The sequence below is a fragment of the Apodemus sylvaticus genome, chromosome 19 (assembly GCF_947179515.1).
Source record: "Apodemus sylvaticus chromosome 19, mApoSyl1.1, whole genome shotgun sequence".
NCBI classification, from domain to species: domain Eukaryota; kingdom Metazoa; phylum Chordata; class Mammalia; order Rodentia; family Muridae; genus Apodemus; species Apodemus sylvaticus.
Window position 1 is genome coordinate 55,368,943 of NC_067490.1, and position 5,964 is coordinate 55,374,906.

General features: G+C 39.8%; 1 pseudogene; it reads right to left on the minus strand.

Moving 5' to 3' along the window:
• Positions 1-453: 453 nt before the first annotated feature.
• On the minus strand, positions 454-1,407 carry LOC127669230 (vomeronasal type-1 receptor 4-like; annotated as a pseudogene).
• Positions 1,408-5,964: the final 4,557 nt, after the last annotated feature.

Consider the following 5,964-nt stretch of genomic DNA (forward strand, 5'->3'; position numbering starts at 1 on the left):
TCTCTAAGTGTCAACATAAAAAAAATCTTTGAAAAATCTATCCTCTATCTACCTATCTATCTATCTATCTATCTATCTATCTATCTATCTATCTATCTATCTATTTATTTTTATCTATTTATCTTTGTGTGTACAGGTTTGTGTGTCTGCTCTTGTGTACAAAATTTATGTGTATATTTATGATGGTATTTATGTGGAGGTTAACAAGATGAGTTTTTATTTTATAAGCTCTAAAGTATTATAATTTCAATGGACAGTAAATATGAAAGTTGTTGAATGGTGTGGATGCACTTTTACTGATAAAAATATTAAAATCTAAAATTTGAAAATGTACAACTTGTGACAATTATAACTGGGACCATACCAAGGACTCAAGAGCCACACAGCTTCCAATATAACACAAAAATCACTAGAAAGATATATTTGTTAAAAAAAAAACATCTGGGCATCATATCAGGCACCAACTGTTTTTTGAAAATAGGTAATTTTCAGTATTGGTAGGAAAGAAATACTCTGTGAAAGAATTTTATTAGTGTTCATCAGTAGAAATGGACAGAGTGTAGGGTAAAATAATGCCACGATTGCGATCATTGCCCCCAAACTTAGCATTCTTTCATGTGTATAAAACTTATCATAAAGAGTGGCAAAGTTGTTCAACAAATCAAAGAACACAAAGCTGTTTACAAGCAACAGGATTGTGTGAGGAGCTTTGCGTTCAGGAGATGACTTGGAGGAGAGGCTTGGGTTGCCGAGATGCTGGGCTCTCTTGCGGTACTTGTAGAGGAGGGTCACCATGTAGAGGTTGGTCCATACCATGATGGCCAGAAAGAGCAGGTCACTTGTTATGAAAATACTCAGGAATAATCTTGGGTTTGGGTACTTGGGTGGAAGACTTATACAGTAAACATGAGAATAACCATAATCAATATCAGTGTAATTAGTTTTTGCTATCATGGTCTTAATGAGGTGCATGTATATGACTATGTTGACAAGCCAGGAAAACAGGAAGGAGCAAAAAGTCCACTTACAGAGTCTAGGATTAAGCCATGCCCACTTAGAATTACTGGGAGTGAAGGTCATGGCTTATAATGTGCTTAGGATAAAAGTGGTAGAGATGGACATAGACCTGGTGACTCTGTAGATATACTCAACTGCCTTACAGCCAGCATCATCCAGAAAATTGGGCACTCCAAAGGATGACGTGATATATGTTATAATAGAGAATATGATTGTCAATATATTGACTATCATCAGGTGCATGAAAATGGGATCAATGGGTCTGTTAAAGCAAGCTTTGACCAAGAATTTGTACACATACAGCATGAAAAGCAATGAGTTCCCTATGATACCCACACAGAACTCAGATAAGAAGGAAACCCCTAAGAGGATGTTGCTTGGAAACAACATCCCAGTCAGGCCTTCAGAGATAATGAATCAGATTGATGTATAAAGCTAGTTACATACTGAGGTTTGTGGGAAAATATACTAACAGACACATCAGGAAGAGAGAAGTTTAGAAAAATGTCCAACTCCCTAGTATTTCAGGTCCAGATGCTATACTTCTGGGAACTGCATTTCAGGGAGTCTCGAGAGCCTCAAAAGATAGAAAGTATTGAAGCAGGTGGGCTCAAAGCAAAAATCTTCTGAGTGCTATTATATTAAGAAGCAGCATGCTAATGACCTGGAAGGCAAACTTGCATGTTATAAAGAGCTTTTTTTCACTAGTCACAGCATATAATTTTTTAAAGAATTATTTTTGTCTTTTATGTATATGAGTGCACTGTAGCTATCTTCAGACACACCAGAAGAGGGCATCAGTTCCCATTACAGATGGTCATGAGCCACCAAGTGTTTGCTGGTTTTGAACTCAGGACCTCTGAAAGAACATCTAGTGCTCTTAATTGCTGAGCCATCTCTCTAGCCCACACTATATATTTTTAAAGTCCCATTTGAAAGTTATCTTTCCCAAGTAGACAGTAACATACATATCTGAACACTTTTGGAGAGTCGTACTCTTAAACACTTCCAAGGTATTTTTTTTTTTATTTCACAACAGGGATGAGAGATGGTTCTGTGGTTAAGAGCACCAGCTGCTCTTCCAGAGAACCCAGAGCAGAGTCCAGCACTCACGTGGAAGCTAACAACTGTGAGCACATTTCCAGGGGATCTGGAGCCTTCCTCCTGCCTCTGTGGCACCAGACGGGCACACACTGTACAGACATATTTCAATGTTAAAAACAATTCTCAATGAAAGATTTTTTCACTTGAGATTTGTTTCTGAGTCCAACCTTTGGGTTATTCTGGGGTCCCAATCCCTGTGTAGAGCTTCTATTATTAAGAACACAGAGACAAGTTGCTACTATGAAAGGCCCAGTGTTGAGCACATTCTTGGAGAAATTTTTTTTCTATCACTCTTTTATTATTTGTAGGGAAATTAACAGAATTGCAGATCATTGTGTTATGTGGAATAAAGCAGTCTCACACAGATAAACATGACACATATGTGGAATCTGGAGGAGAAATTCACAAACCCAATGGGGAGACTTAGCCATGTGAGAGAAATGGAAGTGGTAAAGTGATACAGTAGGGAATTATGGGCAAATGTCATGAAAGTCATGCTTGTGCGTGCAATCAAATTCATAATACAATGTACAGATAGGATGTGTACCTGTCAATAAGACCTCATAAAGATTCAATGAATCAACAACAACAAAAACAACAACAGCAAACCCGAAATTGGACTAAATACACTAAATGTATACTGTTTTCTATTATTATTTCAAATATGTCATAAATCATGACCAAAACATTGCATTTCAGTTACCTAATACTATATCCATAATTTAACAAAAACACAAACATATCAGAGGTAATTGATGGGTAAAGAGTAAACACTAATGAGCATGTAGCTCCAGTGTTCAAAGGAACATTACAGATGTACTTTACTACACTGAATATGCCAAATGAGATTTAACTCTAATGAAAGTGGAGGTAGTTTAGGTGGAAACACAAGGACAAAGGGTATGGGGAGATGCCTTCAACAGATGCAAATATAAATAAATAAATAAATAAATAAATAAATAAATAAATAAATGTAGCAAAACAGTGAAAATATTATGAACTAAAGACAAGGATTTGTAAGAAACACAAGAAAGGTACAATTTAGTTACTTAGAAAGAAAAATAGAAAAAAAGTAATCTGAAGAAAAAATTCCAAAATCTAAGACAGGACAGACTGGGGAAGAGAATCAGTGTGAAACTTTCTCTGGCTCTGAGTTCTGAGCACTGGGAGCCCTTCAGGGCAGTGTGAATCCCACTGATAGGATGTGTCTCAGAAAGCCTGACTAGAAGGAGACACAGCTAAATCAAGGACAGGATGACAGGACTCTTCCTCCCAGTGGACCTGGACCCTCTTGTCACCCATGGGGGTCAATGAACTTGTTTACTGCACATTACTTAGATGTACCCAGAGGAAAACATCTCTCTCCCAGATAACTTTAACATGTAAAAGTGTAAAATCTATTTCTGAAGCTGTGTGTTTTCCCAAGATGAACCATATCAAAAAGTAAACTGAAGGAGTGAGGAAGTCGTTAAAAGTTTTAAGACAGTGGTGAGACTTATCACAGCTGTTAAAAACAAAAGCTGACCTCCAAGCAAGGCCACAAGGAATGCTCTAACTGTTCCACTGGAGACCACTGTGCCTTCCTCTCTAAAGGTTTTAAGGTTCCATAGAGGATACTACACTGTGCTTGGAGTTTTATTTTGGTCATATAGTACATGGATTAGTCATGGCTGTATTACATCTGTGCTCAAAAAAATAGAGTTTGACTCTGAGATTGTTCAGTTTTGTGAAACACACACTAGTCACTAGCCAGCCAATGCTGCAGTGAGACTCTGATTCAGGGGGAAAAAGGGGGGAATAAAAATGGGGTCAATGGAGATGAGAAGGGAATTAGAGAAGGCAGTAGGAAGTATACAAACACAATGATGATATATATGACAGAAAGTCAGGAAAAAAAAACACTCTTCCAAGTATTTATGCTTATACCCACAGGCAAGTCTCAGTCCAGCCCAGATCACAGAAATTTATCAGAGGTCGATGTTTAATACAGAGATTCACAAGTGTTCAAAGTGCTTAGAATAACTGACCATTAAGTCTGGATCCTAAACATAACATCTATTATATCTTCTTCAAGACCCAGAAACACTGGGAGGAGGGGGCAAAGATTGTAAGGTCCAAAAGAACAATGTCATAAAATGCTGTCTCCTGATTATGACATGGCTGTGACAACCATGAACCATAGAACCATAGTGCTGTTCAACTACTCAAGACCTGAATACAAAAAAAAAAAAAAAAAAAAAAAAAAAGACAGCAAAAGAGAAGGAGTGGCTGGGTGTAGTGGGTTGCTTTATTCCCAGTATTTGAGAGGCAGAGGCAGAGGCAGGGGCAGAGACAGAGACAGGGACAGGGGCAGGCAGGGGCAGGGGTGGGACAGAGGCAGAAGCAGAGAGCGCTCTAAGTTCAAAGTCATACTGTTATATAACAGCAAGTTGAAGGCCAGCCAATGCTGCAATGAGACTCTGATTCAGGGGGAAAAAGGGGGGAATAAAAATGGGGTCAATGGGGATGAGAAGGGAATTAGAGAAGGCAGTAGGAAGTATACAAACACAATGATGATATATATGACAGAAAGTCAGGAAAAAAAAAAAACAAAATTACAGCTGGGTGGTGGTGACTCACACCTTTAATCCCAAGCCTTTTTTTTTTGAGTCATATTTTCTCTGTGGAGTCCTGGATGTCAAGCCTTGACCTCACTCTGTATACCAGGATGGACTCCAACTCACTTCCTGCCTCCCTGCCTCTTCCTCCTAAGTGCTGGAGTTCAAGTTGTATACCATCACACCTGGCTGCATCATTAAATTATTAATTTATTATTTCTCAAAATAGGTTTTGAACAAAGAAAAGACACATTCTCAAACAGTGTCAGAAAAGGTCCACTCTGGCAGATATGGTAGAGACCACTCTGTTCTCACACCCATTTTTCCTTGAGTAATCACCTTGGTGAGCTTTGAGCACCTCGCACAGGTGCCTTCTCCAAGTGACCACACCTTATCAGGGACGGTCTTTTGCTTTTATGGCAAGGACAGCTTTGATTCTCAGCAGGATCCCAAACTCTATCCTGGTTTATATAGATCTCTGCTGACGTTCAGGGATCACAGAAATGCTTTTCTGGGTTAGGGAGTGGGTATAGGACACTGGGGACTAGGTGAGGATGTCTTGAACCTGGTGCACCACAGCTCTATACAATCCTCCTACACTCCTTTGACTGTGGTTCCATTTTTACCTCTTCCCCTTGGGTTTCCAGGTGCTCCCTGCTGCACACCAAGTGGGGAAAGATGGAGAGGAGCCGAGTTCTGGGGTCCGAGTCTTTTTTACACATCAGGAAGGAAAGGGTGAAAGTCTGGAATAAATGTTGGGGTCAGGTTGGGGGATGGAAAGTGGAGGCAATGTGTGTGGGGTTGGGGATGTCCATGTTACAGCTTTCAGAAAACAGCTCTCTTAGACCATAGTCAACAAAACAGCTTGTGCTCTTTATTAGTGGTAAACAAGGACTTTATAATCCTTGGAAAGTGGGAAGGGGTCCTTTTTAGGGTGGAGTTTCATTGGCTGAGATTGCAGGTTCTGTGGATTCCTCATTTTCATGGAGAGGCTTTCCAGGAGGTTGAACTTGTAATTTTGCCAAGGATTATATGACATTCCTTAGGAAGAGTGTGGGGGTTGGGATTCCCTGTAAGGTAGAGAAGAGGAAGCCCTGCAGGGAAAGGGAGTCCTCCGCTTTGTGCTGAGCTCAGGGGAGCTATCTGGACAGGATAGCTGCAACCTTAACTAGCAACACTCGATCTGTTGCAAATGCAGCCCTTAAAGCTGCATGTGAAGGTCATATGAACCCACGTCTCTACCTCA